General features: G+C 31.0%; 1 long non-coding RNA gene across 6 annotated transcripts; it reads left to right on the top strand.

The window, feature by feature from the left end:
• The first annotated feature begins 1,322 nt into the window (after positions 1 to 1,322).
• LOC111706323 (uncharacterized) lies at positions 1,323 to 6,430 on the top strand. Of its 6 annotated transcripts, none has more exons than XR_002766211.1 (4): positions 1,323 to 1,402; positions 4,554 to 4,652; positions 5,627 to 5,818; positions 6,165 to 6,430. It is a non-coding gene; the product is annotated as an uncharacterized LOC111706323 (long non-coding RNA). The 6 variants fall into 6 exon arrangements; XR_002766208.1 differs by having other exon boundaries at positions 5,627 to 5,860; XR_002766212.1 differs by having other exon boundaries at positions 6,189 to 6,429.
• Positions 6,431 to 21,076: the final 14,646 nt, after the last annotated feature.

Here is a 21,076-nt window from a genome sequence, read left to right as displayed (position 1 = left end):
AATTATAAACCACCAGGAAGGATTTCTGAATCCCTCCAGTGGAATTTTAATCTCCTGGAAAGATTTCTGAATCCCTCCAGTGGAATTATAAAAACCTCGGAAGGATATCTGAATCCCTCCAGTGGAATTATAAACCCCTAGGAAGGATATCTGAATCCCTCCAGTGGAATTATAAACCCCTAGAAAGGATATCTAAATCCCTCCATTGGAATTTTAAACCCCCTGTAAAGATATCTGAATCCCTCCAGTGGAATTATAAACACCCTGTAAAGATGTCTGAATCCCTCCAGTGGAATTATAAACACCCTGTAAAGATGTCTGAATCCCTCCAGTGGAATTATAAACCCCCTGGAAAGATATCTGAATCTCTCCAGTAGAATTATAAACCCCCTGGAAAGATATCTGAATCCCTCCAGGTTTTTATCAAGAAAAAAAATTTAAATTATTTTTTTCCCTGAAGGATTGAACGAATATAGGTGCAAAGTTATTAAGTTAGCACCATTTTTCACTATTATTACTAGAGTTAGTAAAAACTCCAGGCTTAGATCTTTATCTCAGTACAACCAAATTTAAATCTTAATCTTAAATTTTTTGTTGTTCTTAATTTGAAAGTAAAAGTAAAATTGTTGACACAAATAAAAGAACAACAGGGATATTCGATAACTTTATTGAATAATAGCATGAAATGAAATAAAAGCAAAGTTTAAAAATATTGGCCCTTATTGGGAGTATCTAAACGGTTGAAAATGAAATAACATTGATTAATAGTGTTGAAAGGAATGGAACAGTTGGAGCTTCATGATGGTCAGCTCACATTACAGTACTATACAGTAGCAGTTCATTTAAAGTTTGTAGGGGTAATGATTTTCAAGAAAATTAACATCCATGAATTATTATTTTAAAATATTTGCAATTTATTTTGTTTTGAATTTTATTGGCAATGTATTTAATTTTGAATTGTAATTGCAAAATACTTAATCTTGTATTGTATTTGCAATGTGTTTACTATTTGATCTTTTATTGTATTTGCAATGTTTTTGTGATGTGTTTTTGATGTGATTGTATTGTTATTGTGATATGATCATATTGTATTAGTGATATTTTTGTATTGTATTTGTGATGTGATCAAGTATTGATTTCTGATGGGATTTTATTGTATTTGTGATATTTTTGTATTGTATTTGTGATGTGATTAAGTATTATATTTGTGATATTTTTGTATTTTATTTGTGATATTTTTCTATTTTATTTGTGATATGATCAAGTATTGTATTTGTGATATTATTGTATTGTATTTGTGATAATATCGTATTGTATTTGTGATAATATTGTATTATATTTGCAGAATAAGCTGACTGATCTCCATGCACTAGTAAACCAAGTTATGAAGAATAAACACAAGGTAGTAAACAAGTTATTTATAAGATATATCTGATACCTTTTTTCCCAGAGATAAATTTGTCACTAAAATTATTTAACTATCTAATACCTTTACAATATTAGATCTACTTGTCACCTTTATGGTATGAAATCTATATGTTACATTTATTATTGGAGAACTTTTTGTTACCTGTATTCTCTAAGATCTATCTTTTTCTTTTATTCTCTGATATCCAGCTGTTTCTTTTATTCTCTGATATTTTTCTGTTTCCTTTATTCTCTGATATAAATCTGTTTCTTTTATTATCTGATATCTATTTGTTTCTTTAAGTCTCTGATATCTATCTGTTTCTTTTAGTCTCTGATATCCATCTGTTTCTTTTATTCTCTGATATTTTTATGTTTGCTTTATTCTCTGATATCTATCTGTTTCCTTTATTCTCTGATACCTATCTGTTTCTTTCATTCTCTGATATCTATCTGTTTTTTTTATTCTCTGATATGTTTCTTTTATTCTTTGATATCTATCTGTTTTTTTATTCTCTGATATCTATCTGTTACTTTTATTCTCTGATATCTATCTGTTTTTTTATTCTCTGATATCTATCTGTTTCTTTTATTCTCTGATATCTATCTGTTTCTTTTTTTTCTCTGATATATCAGTTTCTTTTATTCTCTGATATCTATCTGTTTCTTTTATTCTCTGATAATATCTTTTCCTTTATTCTCCGGTGTTATTATGTTTCTTTTATTCTCTGATATTTACCTGTTTTATTTATTCTCTTATATCTATCTGTTTCCTTTATTCTCTGATATCTATCTGTTTCCTTTATTCTCTGATATCTACCTGTTTCCTTTATTCTCTGATATCTATGTGTTTCCTTTATTCTCTGATATCTATCTGTTTCATTTATTCTCTTATATCTATCTGTTTCATTTATTCTCTGATATCTATGTGTTTCCTTTATTCTCGGATATCTATGTGTTTTATTTATTCTCTGATATCTATGTGTTTCCTTTATTCTCTGATATCTATCTGTTTCCTTTATTCTCTGATATCTACCTGTTTCATTTATTCTCTGATATCTACCTGTTTCCTTTATTCTCGGATATCTATGTGTTTCCTGTTTTCTTTAAGAAATATCTGTTCTCTTTATTCTCTAAATTTAACATAAAGTTATGTTTATCTTGCATTTTTTTGTTGCTTTTTTTGAGTATTCTTTATTTTCTTCTAGTTAAAGTATCAGTATAAGGATGTGTTGTGTAAACTGTAAACTGTAACTAAAATTAATGACTAAAAGAATTACAAACATAAAAAGAATGCATCTTTTCCAAACTAGCGCCTTTCAGGGTTTTAAGTTTTTTGTCTTAAATAATATCTTATGTAAAAAAATTATAATTCAAATCATGTGAACTAGAGGTGTAGCGTGGATTTCTAGTTTTAAAGATTACTAAAATAAAATATAATACACCAGCTCTCTCCCTCTCTTAACACCCGCCTTCTCTCCTTTAAGTAGGATTTATTATTTCATAAAGAATAAGAAAGGTTTTTGTTGAAAACATTTCAATAGACGTCTAAATCCAGGGGAAGGGGGATTTGGGAGAAACAATAAAACGCAAGTCTCAATTTTTACGATGTTCAATCAAGTACAATTCTGACTGACCTTATGTAGTTTTTTTTTCAAAACCATTGTCATGACATGCATTATTTCGCGATGTTTTCTCAAAAATATCCAAAATATATTTAGCAAAATGCTTGTTGGAGTAAACTTGGATCCAAATACTACTAGCGCTAATATTCGTTTTATTTCATGAATATTTCATGAATATTTAATGAATATTTTGTTACGACATCTGATCATTGCCCATTGGTCCTTAAAAATACTGTTATGAGATCATGCCTAGTTATGTCAGCCCCTGTTCCCTCTCCTTCATATTGAATGGTGTACAGTAAATGTTTTGTCTACAATGAATTCATGAAAATAAGTTATATATATAAGTCTCTTGAGAAGTTTTCTCTAAATATAAAAATGTTGGATTAAAATTCAGATATAAGCTACTTGAGGGTTTCCCAGAAATCCTCGAAAACCCTTGAGCGGAGGAAGGTAGGAAACCATGAACCACATCGCAATATGAAAACACTAAATTAATTTAAAATTAAAATTAAAAATTAAATTAAAAACTAGGTAGAAAAGCAGAAAGAAAACATATTGTTAAAGAGGCTTGTTAGCGTAATTTCAAATGACCCTTCATACAAAGAAGGGGAATACCCGATTTACAACGGTACCCTTAAAACCTTTCTGTGTTCGTCGAGTACAGAAATATTTGTGTAAACGTACAGGGTGTCCAACGGAACATGACAGATAATAAATAGTTTTGAATGTCGTCTTTCATACACTGTATTTAATATTAAAGACTTCATGCAGTTTATTTCGTTTAAAAAATCTATTGCTCATTAAGATATTTTACTTTGAAATTAATTCTATTATAAAATGATTCCTATATGATATTTTTATTATTGTCTTTGGTATTAAACAACCTAATAAATTATGGAGGAAGACATTCTAAACTATTTACCAACTGTCACGTTTCGTGGGATACCGTGTATCTAAATCCGCTTGTATGATAAGCTCAAAATTCAGGTGTGAACTGCGTACAGTCTAAACTCAACGCAGCGGAATTTGCAGCTGATAATTTAGATACGTATACACACTAAGGTCAATCATTAAAGACAGCCATTCATGGCTTGACTGGTCACCCTACAAATCATATAATTATACAAATAAATAATTATAATCTCTTTACTCAACAAACAAACAAAGCTTTAAAGAGTACCGTCGTAAATCAGACATTCCCCTTTTTAGTATGGAGGATCACTTGAAATTACTCTTACAGTCCCTTTAACATAAAAAACCTACTTGGATTATTTTGCTCTTATAGCGTTCAGTTACACTGAAAGTTTACTTGGCAGTTTAAGGCATAATATAAACCTTGATTATAATATGTGTATTGATATGGTTTGGTTTGGATATTTTTGTATATTTACACCAAGGGTGGTATATGATTGCTTGCAAGCTTCTCTTGGGATTTAACCTTTACATCTCTACATTACATTACATAATGTAAAGAGGATGGTTTAGTAATTACTTTTAGAATAATATTATTTGATTCAGGAGTCACATACTGAGGACGGTGTAGAGGCTGTAGAGGCTGCAGAGATTAGCCCTGCTGAGGATACTTCAAGGATATATGAATTACTAACCGAGATTCAGGTAGTTTCAAATAATTTCATTCCTTATTTATTTTTATTCTGATCTGTTTAAATTCTAGAAAGGAAATGAGATTTTTCCACAAACTCTAATTTTTCAATCCATATATCTTTGCAAACTTATGTTGTAGCCTTTGATATTTCAAACTATGAATTCTGTTAGATCAAATAGTCGTAGTAAAAATATCAAAGGTTGGCATCATCAAGTTGCGAAGATGTAGGGATTAGAAAATTTGAGTTTGTGGCAAAAATAAAGGCGCCAGATGTTTCTACAGATTCTGGAAATCCCTGTCGAACCCTTTTTGAGTAAATTCCATTTAAACTATTTTGTGTAGTTAAGACTAAAAATAAAGTTTTCGTGAGATTATTAATTATTATCATCATATAATAAATTTAACAAATAGAATGAACAAATTGGAAGAAAATAACCAAAGTAAGTTGCAAGCAAATGGCCTATTCTTAAGTAATTTTAATTCTAAAGCTGACCATTAAACTCTCTGAGAGTAACATCCTATCTTTAAGAAATACTTTGTCTTTAATTAGGCTTCACCTGGTTAATGCACTCTAAAATATTTTAAACCTTGAACAAAACATCGTAGTAAGTTTAAGGTATTTCATAAAAAGTGGCTGAACCTTTAATATTTCAGCCTCTGTAGACGAATAGTGGGGAAAAAACTAAATCAAAAACATATAAAACATTGTTTACTGTTTATTCTAATTGATAAATTTATCATATAATGATAATAATTAAGCAGAAAAACTCAAAATATTTTGGATTGTCTGAAATCTTGTGAGTCAAACGCCTTTTTTCAGTCTAAACTTCACAACAAAGTTTAAATAGAATGTTCTCAAAAAGGGAATATATGCTAGTCCTAGACATAATCTACCTTCTGAATCTGTAAAAGCCTCAGGTGTCTTTTTTCTATTAACCCACTTGATAGCTGAGGTGAACGGTGACTAGATCTACATCTTGTTCAGGCTGATTCTGATCATATGGTGAGTAACTTGGAGAACTTCAAACCTTGGTTCTTCAGTCCAGAGTCTAATACAAGCAGAGTAATAACAGTTTAATAATTATATTGATATATCCTGCAGTATGTGTGGATCAATCAATCCAGAATAAAATCAACCGTTATAACGATCGTTAAAAAACTATTTGCCACCGTTTTTGTACGATTTTTTTGTAAATACGATCATTTTTGAAAAACGATTGTTTTTGAAAAAAAACTATGATTGACAATTATGTTAACGATCGTTAACTAACTAAACGACGAACTTTATAAAATCGGCCGTTTTTGGAAAAACTATAGTTGTTGAAAAAAATTACATGGAACTTTATTGAATGTCGTCTTACATGAAGTTTAACAGTTGTGGGGGAGCTAAAACTTATGACATTTTCTTAAAAACTACTCAATGATTACTGATTAGTACAGATGCCTTTCAGATCGGTTTCCTCTCTACGTTAACGATCGTTAACGAAACGACGAATTTCATAAAAACGATCGTTTTTCAAAAGAATGAAAACGTTAATATCCCTAAGTACACCTACATTAAATAATGTGAACTAAAAGTTAGGCTTTTTATCATTTTACAACGTATATAGAAATATTTTTTAGTTCATTTTGATCATAATTTGAATATGGAAAAATGTAATTTCATCCCACTCTGCAGTTTATTAATCCTAGTTATGTCAGTTCAGAAGTGATCCATCTTTTTTCCTTCTGTTTTCCTCTTTATTTTTCCCTTCTGTTTTTCTCTTTATTTTTCCCTTCTGTTTTCCTCTTTATTTTTCCCTTCTTTTTTCCTCTTTATTTTTCCCTTCTGTTTTCCTCTTTATTTTTCCCTTCTGTTTTCCTCTTTATTTTTCCCTTCTGTTTTCCTCTTTTATTCTTTTCCGCCTGTCTTTTCTTCTATTTGCTAACTTTGCAATATATATTATGTTAGTTTTGTGTTTGTTTTGTCTGGAAGACAAATTTTATTTAGTTTAGAAAGATATTTATGATTATATATAAGTAAGCATGCAGCAAGGTTATAATGCAAGGAAAGTTTAATTGCAGTTGCGTATACTCTGCGTACATATTAAAACCAGTTCTCTCTGGCCGAAATTTGTAAACAAGAATAAATGCATCAGTGTTCATTTAGTATCCGAGGAGGATAAAAGTTTCCTATAATAGGACATAATAGTTTCCTATGATGGATCCCATGTCAGGCTTCGACATTCGTCTTGTGTTTACATTACCGCCCAGAGACAGTACACCGCTGTACAAAAGAAGTATACCTCTGAAATAACTTTCCTTGCATTATAACCTTGGTATGCAGTAAAATATCTATTTTTATATAGCCCTCAGATTAATTTTTGAATATCCGGCGTAAACCGGAAATATATTTTATTTTTATTTCCGTAATTTTGTGAACTTTTTAACATCATTCGTTGCCTAAAGCAATCTGTCGGCAAACTTACAGTAAGAACTAGACAATTCTGGAATAGGAAGACGACTTTTTGAATTAAGATAGGATTTATAATTTTCCAATGAACACAAGACACACTTCAGTATTGCTATGATGTCGTTTTCCTTTTCCAAAGTTTTCTTCTTTTCACTGTAAAATGTACAATTACATAATTAAACAGATAAATTGTAATTCTTTTAGATTTTTGTTCTTTAAATTTTATCTAGTTGGTTTTGTTATATTTGTTTAATCTAGAAGGCTGGGAAGGGGTGGTGAGTCAGTGTTTTAATGTTTTCGCTATACCGTCTTATTTTAGAAATTTATTCACCTTTTTATCATTATTTATTTTCCTATAGAAAATCAAGAATTGAAAATGCAATGTTCTATATTGTAATTTTGAAAGGCCATTATTTTTAAGAATCCTAGAATTCTTCCTTCAAAGGTTAAGAAAATTACCACGAGTTCGCTGACAAAAATACTTAAATACTTAAATAAATATTTTAAATCTGACCGTCGATCATGGACAGACAGTGAAAGCCCCAGCCCTCTAGTATTATGATTTATAAATTATAAATATTGTTTATTTATTTCATTTTGCTTTTATTTATATTTTTTTGCATTAAACTCAAGGTTTTGTAACATAAAATTTTTATACGTGAAATAAGAAATATTTTTAGCAATGGAATATCTTCATTTAGTTTTCATTCATTACTTAACTTAATTGACCTAGCTTCTTAATGTATTCAATAAATAAGTCAAGATAACTCGAGGTTAACAAATTAAAAGCATTTGTTAAAAACAGTTCTGTACAATTCTGTACTATACAACAGTGTGCGTAGTGTACAATAGTGTACTGTAGTGTACAACAGTAATGTAGTGTACATCTGTGTACAACAGGGTACTGTATTGTCCAACATTGTACTGAGTGTCCAATAGTGTGCTGTAGTATACAGGAGTATACTGTAGTGTACACTAGAGTACTGTAGTGTACATTTGTGAACTGTAGTGTACAGTAGTATATTGTAGTGTACTGTAGTATACTATAGTGTACTGCAAGTATACTGTAGTGAACTGTAGTATACACTGGTGTACTGTAGTAATAGTTTACTGTAGTGTACAATAGTGTACTGTAGTGTACAATAGTGTACTGTTGTGTACATTAGTGTACTGCATATATATTCGAATCACATACTGTCGAGATAAAAAGAGGATAAACATGAGATTAATGAAAAAAGTTGAGAAACTTTTAAAGCCTTGATACCCATTCCAGAATGAACAAAAATATTGCGGATTTTTCAGCAGTTTTTCCGTTTATTGGTTAAAAACATGAACCATATAAATGCAAGGTTATAAGGCAAGGAAAGTTAAGTGCAGTTGCGTATACTCTGCGTACATATTGAAACCAGTTCTCCCTGGGCGGAATTTGTAAACAAGAATAAATGCATCAGTGTTCGTTAAGTATCCGAGGAGGTTAAAAGCATTAAATTTTGATAATTCACATAATAGTTTCCTATGACCAGAATATTTCTTTGATTATTTTTTATGTGAAAGATGGATCCCAAGTCAGGCTTAGACATCCGTCTTGAGTTTACATTACCGCTCACAGACAGTCCGTGCAGTGCAAAAGATGCGCACACCTCTGAAACAATTTTCCTTGCATTATAACCTTGGTACAGGTTTGTACTTTAAAGGGACTGTTCGTGTAATTTCAACTGACACTCCATAAAAAGGTGCCAATACCCGATTTACAACAGTACCCTTAAAAGCTTTTTGATAATTAAGTATGAATTATGAATTACATACCTAAACAATAAAGGCATCAGAAAAAATCAGATGTGGGAACGATCTTTTTAAAGGTGAGATAATATATTTGGGGGTTAATAAATATGTTATTACATTTTATCCGAAAAAACATGTTTACAAAGAAAATGGAAAATGTTTAACAAAATATACAATTGTGAACACTCCAAGTTAAAAGAGAAATCTAATTTTCGTAAATCTATCTTTACATTAAAAAGTATAAATTGGTTAATGGGTTTATCTTCAAATTAATCAATTAATTTTAATTAATTTCTATCAGCTCACTAATTAACAGGTTTAAGGAACAAGACCTTTTCATTACCTAGCAATAATATCTTTATAATAAAGCTCTTCGTAATATATATTTATACGTTAGCTATAGCTGGCTACACGGCAAGACCAAATTAGCTGACATTTTTTTATTGAACCCATGGGTGCCCGGACAACGTCGGGCACTTCAGCCAGTACTTTTATATTTTTAACTATTTGAGAGTTAACAGAGTTTACAAGTGTGACACATGTAACTTTATACATTTTTAATGGGATTTTCAAATAAGTAAATTTTAGATCTGTAAATTAAATAATACAAAAGTGATGTTCACTCTTTAAACTCCGACCAGTCGTTTTACCATCCTTGGCTCTGCGGAACCCCCTGCATTAAAAAAATAAAAAAATAAATTGTTCTCAGTTATGAAATGAAAAGCAGAGAAGTACTTGACCATTCTATCTCAAACAGTTTTTATTTTTCTTAGGATAAAAGAGTATAAATTGGATAGTTTTATATTTTGTAAAGGTTTAATATTAAACTGTTCTCTTGTTGAAGGGTTGTTATAAAGACAAGGTTGGAATTTCAGATTCTCTTATTCTTACTGTTCATTCTATCATTTGAACCTACAATTTGTAGTTGTGAGTGCATGTATGTTTTTATGTATTAAGAGATGTATTTATGTATTAAGAGGTATGTAGCTATGTATTATGTATGTTTTTATGCATTAAGAGGTATGTAGGTATGTATTTATGTATGTTTTTATGCATTAAGAGGTATGTTATAGCTAAGTATTATGTATGTTTTTATGAAAACCTTCCAGCTTCCTTCCAGGATATGTTTAATTCTTTAGCTGAACCAAATAGAACAAAATCATATAAACTTGAGCGAGTTCTCTTTAAAACCCTAGAAAGTTNCGCTGCGGCCATGGGTTAGGTTAGTTAAGACACTTTCTGGGCCGAGCGCTGCGGCTAGGACAGGCTAGAGGGCCGAGCGCTGCGGCCATGGGTTAGGTTAAGTGTTGACACTTTCTGGGCTGAGCGCTGCGGCTAGATTAAATATAAATTGTGAAACATTTTTTTAAATTTGATATTATGGAGTTTGTATTTCAGAATTTTTTATTTTCAGGAGTTTGTCTCGTTAGGAGTTTGTCTCGTCAGGAGTTTGTCTCGTCAGAAGTTTGTCTTTCAGGAGTTTGTCTTTTCAGGAGTTTATCTTTCCGGAGTTTGTCTTTCAGGAGTTTGTCTTTCAGGAGTTTGTCACGGCGCCGTTTTTATGTATGTTTTTATGTATTAAGAGGTATGTAGCTATGTATTTTTGTGCGTCCTCGTATAACACTGCTGCCAAGTTGCGTTTGTACAAGATAAATTGATTTTTAAAAATCTTATAAATGTTATCCACACATCGAATTTTAACAACATCGTTTAGAAAAAGGCTTTAAATGAACTGTAAGCATATTTTCAAATTACCCTTCATGCACAGATTGCAATACCCGATGTGGGTTGGAACCCTTGAAACCTTAATCTGATCAAAAATGGGAAAATGTTTAATTTTCATAATTTCTCTATTTTATATAATTGCATAAAATTCACAATGCACATAAGGTCCCCGATTTGTCGATTCTTTCTAGTTATTTATATTCGTAAACTTTTTTACATCATATATACAGGGTTATCAACAAAGGATTAGACTTCAATGATAACCCAAAACTAATTAAATGTAAAATATGATGATTAAAGGTTGAATCTTGCTGTTTGTCTATAAAAGTTATTAATCAGATATTAAGATCGCGCAACGCTACGACTTGGAGTTTTGATTTTCCTTACCAATACGCATTTACTTTTTTTGTAGCCTTGGACATGTGAAGTTTAACTCTCGAATTTTGCTCGTTTCAAGCTTCAAGTTTAAAGGAGGTATTACCATTGGAAAAATCCTTTTTCATTTTTGCTTTATTTTGCTTATTTTGCTTATTTTGGATTGCAGAGAAATTGAAAACTAAACTATTTGAAAAAAAGAAACAAGGTTTGAGTTTTGCAGGAAAGCAAAACTGTAAACAGTTTGCTAAAAGTTCGTCCAGTCGTCTCTGAAGTCTCATCCTTTGTGGATAACCCTGTACCTACTTTTATTGTTTTTGTTTTTGTTCAAGTTGTTTAATTCATTTGGTTTCTTTGTTTTCTGTTATCATTAAAATTTATATTTTGTATTTTTGTGTAAAAAGACACTTTTGCCTCACCCTAATATAAGTTAAAAGTGTTGCCATATGGTGCAGGGTTAATCAATGGTCAATTATGTAAACAAAACTAATTTTCTTATTGATTTAGCCTATTCCTTAGTTCTTTTTTATTTATACGTTTGTACTTTAGCTTTATATTTATATATATATATATGAAATTAATTTTTTTATTTCGATTTAAAAAAGCTATTATTATTAGATTTTTGAAAAATAAATTTGTTAACATTTTTTTGCCTATGTTACCCCTGGGATACCCCCGGGTTCCCTTAAATGTAAGCCCATTCGGTCCAGCCGTTTGGCCGGCTATAGGGAACATATGTACGAATGTCTTAAATTATTATAAAGATTAGTATCTTTTTAATTTGTTCTCAGCCTACATTGCTATTTTTCAGGTTTTTGTGCGTTTAAAAAAAGATTCTGTTTTTATTGGAAGATTGTCAAAAGTATTAAATATCTGCACAACAATCATTTTAACAAAGAAGCGGGCTGGGGGGGGGGTGGTCACCTGCAAAACAGAGTCCGAATTTAATTAATTTGAGCCGCGTCCCAAATCCGCCAAAAACCCGTTTCAATTGAGCGCCGGCATGAATTTTGAAACATTGATTACAATTTTAAGTGGAACCAACCATCTTTGAGCCGCGTTTTAAATTTAAGCCGCGGCTCAAATTCTTTAAATTCGGCCCCAGTACGTTTATTACAATCTTTAAAGAAATTATAGAAATTTAAAATATCTTAACATCTTTAAATGTTTTATACAAAGATGAAAGAACATTTATTTAAATTTTCATAAATCTTCAGGAGATAGATTTTTAAATATTAAACCTGTTTCATCAGAAGAATCCCCTCTAAAATAATTACTTTTGTAAAATTCAAAAATCTAATGTGTGACACTAGGTGTCATTCTACATTTGATTAGATTTAAATTGTATACATTGATACTGCTGTCCGTTTAGTCTGTGAGTGCTAAACGGTATGTCAGAAATATGTTCTAATGCTTAATTATATCCAGTTACTCAAACCATTTTTATCTTTAATTCCATTTTTAGAGAATTGATATCACGTGTATTTTCCTGTTATTTGAAATCTTTTGGGATATTATTTCTCATAATAGTTCTGGGACATTATGAGAAATAAAATGAACGACACGAGTAAATTAATTAAAAATGTGCGCGAAGCGCCCAAAAATTTCTGTTCTTCTAGTGTCTTTTCATGTATTTCTTTGTGTCTGTTTGTTCCTGGCTTAGTCATATTAACAATGTGTTTAAAGTCCCCAACTACAGGTTTTTTTGAGAGAAGAAATTAAGAATGACTGACTTTCTTTCAGTCAAAACGAGAAAATAGTTAGAAATTCTATTAGAAATTTGATGCACGAGGGGCCAAAGAAAAATGTTGGTATTTTTTTCTGAATAGGCAAAATTTGATGAAAGATGGTCCACAATCATGATCATGCTAGAGTCAAGTGAGGGGAGTGAGGAGGGGGGGGCGGGGGGGGGCGAAACTCGGTTTGCCTCCCCTCCAGGTTGCGCCACTGAGAATTCATTTTATTTATTTAAGACTGAAAATGCAAACAATAAAAATACTTGGGACTGTAAAGGAAAAATGAAAGGGGGTATAGGCTGAAACCTAAGAACACTGATACTGCACTGCCATTGGTGGGAATTCTGGTCACGGGATACTGACGTATCAATTATATCTATTAAAAATAAAAATAAATCATTAAATTCAAATAATAATAGGAGCAAACCTGAGTTTTTCAGGCTCCTCTGGGATATTGTCGTTTTCAGATTGGTTGCGTATTTGCTGAATATGGTATGTTTATAACTTAGATTATTATACCAAATCTCATTTATACATATATAAGTTTTTGTATAATTTTGACACTCTTATAGGTCTCGATCAACTATTGAAGTTCTTAGGTTTCAGCCTATACCCCCCTTTAATCTTTCCTTTACAGTCCCTTTAAGAGTGACAAGCAAAACTGCAAGAAAGTCGCCAAGCAAAGGATAAAACAACTGTTTCAACTACTCCTGGTAAATAGCTAGTTCAACTACTCCTGGTAAACAACTAGTTCAACTACTCCTGGTAAACAACTAGTTCAAATACCCCCTGGTTGACAAATAGTTCAACTAACCCCTGGTAAACAACTGGTTCAACTATCCCTGATAAACAGATAGTTCAACCACCCCTTGTAAAAATCTAGTTCAACTACCCCTGGAAAAAAACAAAAGGTTCAACTACCCCTGGTAAACATCTTGTTCAAATACCCCCTGGTTAACACCTAGTTCAACTAACCCCTGGTAAACAACTGGTTCAACTACCCCTGGTAAACAAATAGTTCAACTGCCCCCGTGTACAGGTAGTTCAACTAACCCCTGGTAAACAGATTGTTCAACTACCCCCTGGTAAACAATTAGTTCAACCACCAGGCTATAAATGCCACACGGGGACACAAGCCTAGCTATCCAACAAGCTATATATTGATTACAAATGATGGGGACGATCCAATGCTCTAAATTTCACTCAGGGACACAAGGCTAGCTATCAAACAAGCTATATATTGATCACAAATGATGGGGACGATCCAATGCTCTAAATTTCTTACAGGGACACAAGCCTAGCTATCCAACAAGCTATATATTGATCCCAAATGATGGGGACGATCCAATGCTCTAATTTCACACAGGGACACAAGCCTAGCTATCAAACAATCTATATATTGATTACAAATGATGGGGACGAACAGTACAGAGTTACTCAATAAACTAAACTTTATTTAAATATCTTGTCAGAAGTTAACGTGAATTGACGTAATTCCAATTCCTACGTCGTTTTCTATATCACATGATTATGTATTTACCGCACAGTTAAAGTTTAATGCACATATTTATCAGATTAGCGAGATATAAAGTAGTTAAGTTATCTCCACACATGTTTTTAGCGCAATTTAAGTATATCACATGATTAAATATAATCATGCTCCGTATTCAATTGACATGCAGTTCAATAAATATTGTCATTATGTATGAGTCTGCAACATAAATTGTAAATAATGTACAACGTACTGCAGGTTTACAGAATATCATGTTTACACGATGTTTGGTACACACCTATACAGGCTCAGCTACATTTTGCCTAGTCACATTTTGCCTAATTCACTTTTGCCTAGGTAACTTTTTGCCTAGTTCAAGTTTGCTTAGTAACATTTTGCCTAGGTATCGCAAGAGCATGTTTTTTGCCTATTGCTAAATTTTGTCAAAAATTAACATTTTTTTTAAGCTTAACCAGTTCAATTTTAATGAATTAAATGTTATAGGACAATTGAATTGTATCTTGTACAGGTTATATCTTTATTTATCATTATTTATCCTATTTCTCAATCTTTTCTGTGGCTTTAATTTTCAGCAGCTTGTTGGTAAGGCCATGGTTATTCTTTTCCCTGTAGTTGGGCTTACCCCGCATGGTTAGCTCTGCAGTTATCATGGGAGCCATTTTCAATGTGTCTCTCGATCTGATTGGTTTATAGAAAATTGAATTATAAAAAAAATGCGCAATTTTTGCAAAACAAAATTTGCGGATTTTTAAAAAATATTATCGGATTATTGAAAATTTCTTTGTGAAAAAATTATAGACTAGGCGAAAAATTCGCTCTTTTGTTACTCTAGGCAAAATGTTACCCTAGGCAAAATGTTATTAGGCAAACTGTTACCTAGGCAAAATGTGACTAAGCAAGTTGTAACTAGGGAAAATGTGACTAGGCAAACTGTGACTAGGGCAAAATGTAGCTGAGCCCCTATACCCCTGGTAAACAGCTAATTCAACTACCAACTTGTAAACAACTTGTTCAACTAGCTCTAGTAATCAGTTAGTTCAACTACCAACTGGTAAACAGCTAGTTCAACTAGCTCTAGTAAACAGCTAGCTCAACTACCCCTGGTAAACAGCTAGTTCAACTAGCTCTAGTAAACAGCTATTTCAACTACCAACTGGTAAACAGCTAGTTCAACTAACTCTAGTAAACAGCTAGCTCAACTACCCCTGGTAAACAGCTAGTTCAACTACCCCTGGTAAACAACTAATTCAACTACCAACTGGTAAACAGCTAGTTCAACAAGCTCTAGTAAACAGCTAGTTCAACTACCCCCGGTAAACAACTAGTTCAACTAGCCCTAGTAAACAGGTAGTTCAACTAGCCCTAGTAAACATGTAGTTCAACTAGCCCTGATAAAAAGCTAGTTCAACTACACCCTATAGTCGACAAATATACACTGCCCCATCCCCTTCCCCCATATAGGTATTCATATAAAGTCTAATTGTTGTGAAACAAATGTATTTATTTGTTTTTCATATTATTTGATTATCAAGATCAAGTATCTTCTAAAACCTAATCAATTCACTAGAAAAGAAACAAACAATTGAGAAAACATTATAGGATAACAAGATTATAATGCAAGGAAAGTTAATTGCAGTTGCGTAAACTCTGCGCACATATTGAAACCAGTTTTCCCTAAGCGGAATTTGTATACAATTATAGATGAATCAGTGTTTGTTTAGTATCCGAGGGGGTTAAAAGAATTAAATTTTGATCATTTTGATAATTCACATAATAGTTTCCTATGACCAGAATATTTTATTGATTTTTTATGTGAAAGATGGATCACATGTCAGACTTCGACATCTGTCTTGTGTTTACCACCCAAAGACAGTACACTGCAGTACAAAAGATGAGTGCACCTCTGAAACAACTTTCCTTGCATCATAACCTTGATAGGATAAAATAAAGAAAAATAAATAGATAAATAGACAGATAGACAGATAGATACATAGATAGATAAATAAATACAGAGATAGATAGATAGATAGATACATAGGTGGATAAGAAAAATACATAGATAGATAAACAGATAAATAGAAACTAGATGGTTAAAGAGTTAATAATACTGCTTAGAAGTAAGACAATCTCCTTTTTGTCAACATTAAAACTTAGAGAAAACACTTTTCACCCAGGTCCTATTAAAACCAGGTTAGGATAAACTACGGTATGGTTTAACAATTACATTGTCAAACATAATATTATTTCGCTGCCAGGGGATTTAATATCTTTCCTGTATTCAGCCTTTTACTTTATACAGACAAAGCTTTCTTTATTGGAATCTGAAAATTGTGAAATGTTTCGATTTCCAGGGTATCAGCTAATAATAATAGCGATAATAATTCAGCTAATAATAATAGCAATAATGATATTGATAATAATAACAGCAATACTAATACTGATAATAATAATAGCAATAATAATTCTGATCATATGAATAGCAATCATAAAATTGATAATAATAGCAATAAAAATAATAGCAATAATAATACTGATAATAATATTAGCAATAATAATTCTGATAATAATGACAGCAATACTAATACTGATAATAATAATAGCAATGATAATACTGATAATAATAATAGCAATAATAACACTGATAATAATAATAGCAATAAAAATACTGATAAAAATAGAAAATGTCACGTCCCCTGAGTCTATGAAATGCCCGTGTTCAATGGGGAGATTTTGTTCACCCCTGCACTAAGAGAGCGGTCTGTACAGATGTTTCTGGAAAGAGTTGAATACGGAGAGAAACCTGTTTTGTGTTGTATGTTTTGATTTTATTGCACAGGCGCAGTTTTGTGTCATGGACGCGTTCTGTATTCAAAACGTTTTTTCTAGTGTATAGTTAGAATCAGTAAAGTGTTCTAATATTTTGTGCTGAAAATGTTTAAATGTTATTTTCATTCTGCTCAATTTTTACGAGAAATTGTTCTAAAATATTAAGATAAATCTTTTATTTCTTATACTTGATATATATCCTTGAGAAATATCTTTGTAAATAGTTTAAATAGTCGTATGATAAATATTGGGCTGTTCATGGTTTTTTAATGCCTGAGGGATACTTTAATTGTTTTTGTACCCTCAATGCTTTTTCCATGAGAAATAAATGTTATTTTGTTCATTAGACTGAAGCTGTTAACCTGTAATAAAGTTAAAGCCCTTTTCTCTGTGTTTTATTCAACATGAGGAAGAGCGAGGATGATCGGGGTGCTTATGGTTCGGTTAGAAGGAGTTCAGCACGGTATTATCTTTATATAAACTAGGGCAACGCCAGTTGCGAAGCAATAATAATACTGATAATAATAATAATAGCAATAATAATACTGATAATAATAATAGCAATAATAATACTGATAAAAATAGAAATGATAATTCTGATAATATTAATAGCAATAATAATATTGATAATTATAATGTCAATAATAATTTTGATAATAATTATAGCAAAACTAATACACTGTAAATATTAAAACGTAATAAAAAATCAAGAATTTTTGGAAAAGCGAATCACAGCAGATTTTCTTGATAAATTATAAATTTTGAATATTTTGAAAACGGCAGAAATTAAAAAAAATACACATTTTTTTATTATTTTTATAAGAAAAACTGAATGCAGAACAATATTTTTAAAACTGTTAATAATGCAAGTCATTATTATTAAGAAAAAGATAAAAATATAACAATTTCAGGATACATATTTCGCGCCATCTCTATTTTAGAGTAGACACCACCTAGCGGCCAAATGCGGCAGCTCTGGAATCATAATTTCTGGATAAACTATTCAGATTTTTGAATAATTTGAAAAAACTTCCACATTAATAATACAAATATCAATTTAATTAAATAAAAACACGAACAGAAAAAAACAAATTGGTAATTAAATAAGATTTATTGAATAAATACGTACACAGTACAAAATAGCATTTGGCATTCTACTGTCACCTCCCCCCCTCCCTCCCTACAGCCCCACCCTTGTTCACAAGCAGTTTGTGCGCATTTACCGTATGAAATATATTTTCAATAAATGTGGAACTAACATCTACTTTTTTACTCTACAGAGGTTTAGTCCATCACCATCACTGAATTTTTAATACTAATACTGATAATAATAATAAAAATAGCAATACTAATACTGATATTAATAATAGCAATAATAATACTGATAATAATAATAGCAAAAATAATACTTATAATAATAATATCAATAGTAATAATGATAATAGCAATAATAATACTGATAATAAAAGTAGCAATTATAATATTGATAATAATAATAACAATAATAATACTAATAATAATAATTGCAATAAATAATACTCATAATAAAAACAGCAATAATAATATTGATAATAATAATAGCAATAATAATACTCATAATAAAAATAGCAATTATAATACTGATAATAATAATAGCAATAATAATAATAGCCATAATAATAAGATAATAATAATAGCATTAATAATAATGATAATAATAAAAGCAATGATCATGTTGATAATAATAGTAATGATAATAAAAGCAATAATAATACAGAGCCCGCGATTTAAAAGCTTCGGCTCGAGTCGTAATTCTTTAAACCCGACTTTAAACCCCAATCTTCGACCCAACTCTAACGACAGCTTTGTCACCTGATTGACAGCTACAAGATCTTCGGCTCGACTTCAGGAGTTAGGCCCAATTAAAAAAAACCGACCTTGGTTGGTTTTAGTGGAGAATAAGGCTCAATGTTGGGTCTTATTCTCATCAAAACCCGGAATGCGCCAATTCCAACTAGGAAAATCCGCCAAATACAACATTAAACCGGTTTTATGAACTAAATCCTGTTGAAAAATAGATGCAACTTAAATCCAAAAGCCCGAGCCGTATATAAGGCTCAACAACAGCTTAGACCCGAGTCGTATTTTCTTGAACTTTTTAAATCGCCGGCTCTGGAGATATAAGTTCCAACACTTGGCCCATTTATAAATGGGTACACATTGAAAGACTGGGGTTTTAGGATCCCGGCCCGAATCTTTAATTATTTTCTTAAATCAAAATTATAAAAGAAGTTATTTTTATATTTAATCTCTTGACCGTTTTCAAGACAAGATATCCTGAATTTAAATCATTGTTGCGTTTTTGTGATAAAACCCAATTTTTCCGTTTTTGAGTATAATCCGCAATTCAAAACAAAACTCATTTTCATGACTTACAAAATAAATCATTGAAAGTGAAAATTATCTTATGAACCCTAAATTATATCTAGAATCTTGGTTTTCACATTTTATTTGTTAAATTAGAGAATAAAGTTGATTTAGTTTCCTGCATTTTAAGCAATCAATTTCCCGCATTTCTAGTTAAATCTAACAAAATAAGATTAATATTTTGTTTTCTCAATGCCATGATATTTTTTTTTTAATTACAATTCGAGTAATTGTCTCAAAACCAGGATATGTTAAAAAACGAGACATGAGCTAAAATCCGATAATTGTTTGAAAATAGGGATATGTTCGAAAATGAAAACAAGAATCACCAAAAACTGATTTATTATTAGTTTAAAATTGACATTTTGGTTGCAATAAATAGTTTTAGCCAGTTTCTTATAGATATATGGTGTAATTTTGTTCTACTCAATGAAGACGACTATCGATTTCAAATTTGGTTAATATCTAGCTTTTAAAAAGCATTCATACACAAAAACATGGAAGCAAAGAGAATCTGTCAATTTATAAAGCTTCTCTTTAATTACTTGTAAACTTTCGATTCGAAAAAAACTTGTTTACAATAAATATTAAATAAAAAAGTCGTCTTCATTATATTGATATTATCGCAATGATAATAATAAAAATAGCTATAATAATGATAAGAATGGTAATGAAAGTCAAAATAATGACCATTCAACCATCATTCCGTATGAAATCAAGAGACACATGGATTTGACAAGTCAGATTGAAAAAAGTTCTGGTTGCAAAGCTAAAACTTATTAGAGATACAAAAGAGGCAGATTAGCAAGATAAAAGATAAAAATCACGAGTAGTTCAAAAGTCAGAAAAAACCTGCCATCCAATATAATGGATTTTTAGTAATGTGTTTTTTCTTAAATTTAGGGCCAAGGAGGGTCTAAGATAATAGTGGGGTGGAAAAAGGGGCCCCGGGGGATGTGGGAGGCCAAGGGATGCTTTTGTTCCTGATTATGGTTGTGTAGAAACATAAAACAAACATGAAGCTAGAAGAAATCCAGGTTTAAGTGTGAGTTAAAATAAATTGGATGGTTTAAGAACTAAATGTTTAAAGCTTCCTACTCTAAGCCTCTTAACTCTTCCTGCATTTCAACTCTATTGACTCTTCTCTCCGCCTCAAAAAAAATCTTTGTCAATTTACAAGAAAAAATGTTCAAACATTTTATTTATTAAAACCAATTTTATGAATTGACTTTTCTGAAATTGGGAAATTCGACTCTTTTGGACACACACTTTTGAGAGTTTATCTTTTGCTAAAAAAAGCTAAAAATACTTATTTGACACCCCTGGCATATTAATTGTTATACACCCCAAATCATAAAATTATAGAGGTCGAGAAGACGGACTCTATTGAAACACAAATAACTGTACCAGTATATATTTAGATCTACTTTTATCAATAACACGATAAATCTTAATACAGTTTTTATATATCTATCACATGGTTCGAGAAGATTCTAGAATGTTCGAAGCCGCGAAGTCAATTCTCTCTTGTTGTGGAAATCATCTAAGGAAGCCGATAGTCATCTTCCACAGCATTACAGTTAAAGAAAATAATAATTATAAAAACTGTACAGCTGTCTC

This window comes from Eurytemora carolleeae, unplaced genomic scaffold (assembly GCF_000591075.1).
Source record: "Eurytemora carolleeae unplaced genomic scaffold, Eaff_2.0 scaffold260, whole genome shotgun sequence".
Lineage (NCBI taxonomy): Eukaryota > Metazoa > Arthropoda > Copepoda > Calanoida > Temoridae > Eurytemora > Eurytemora carolleeae.
Note: the sequence above shows the minus strand (reverse complement) of the source record. Positions and strands in the feature narration are given on the sequence as shown.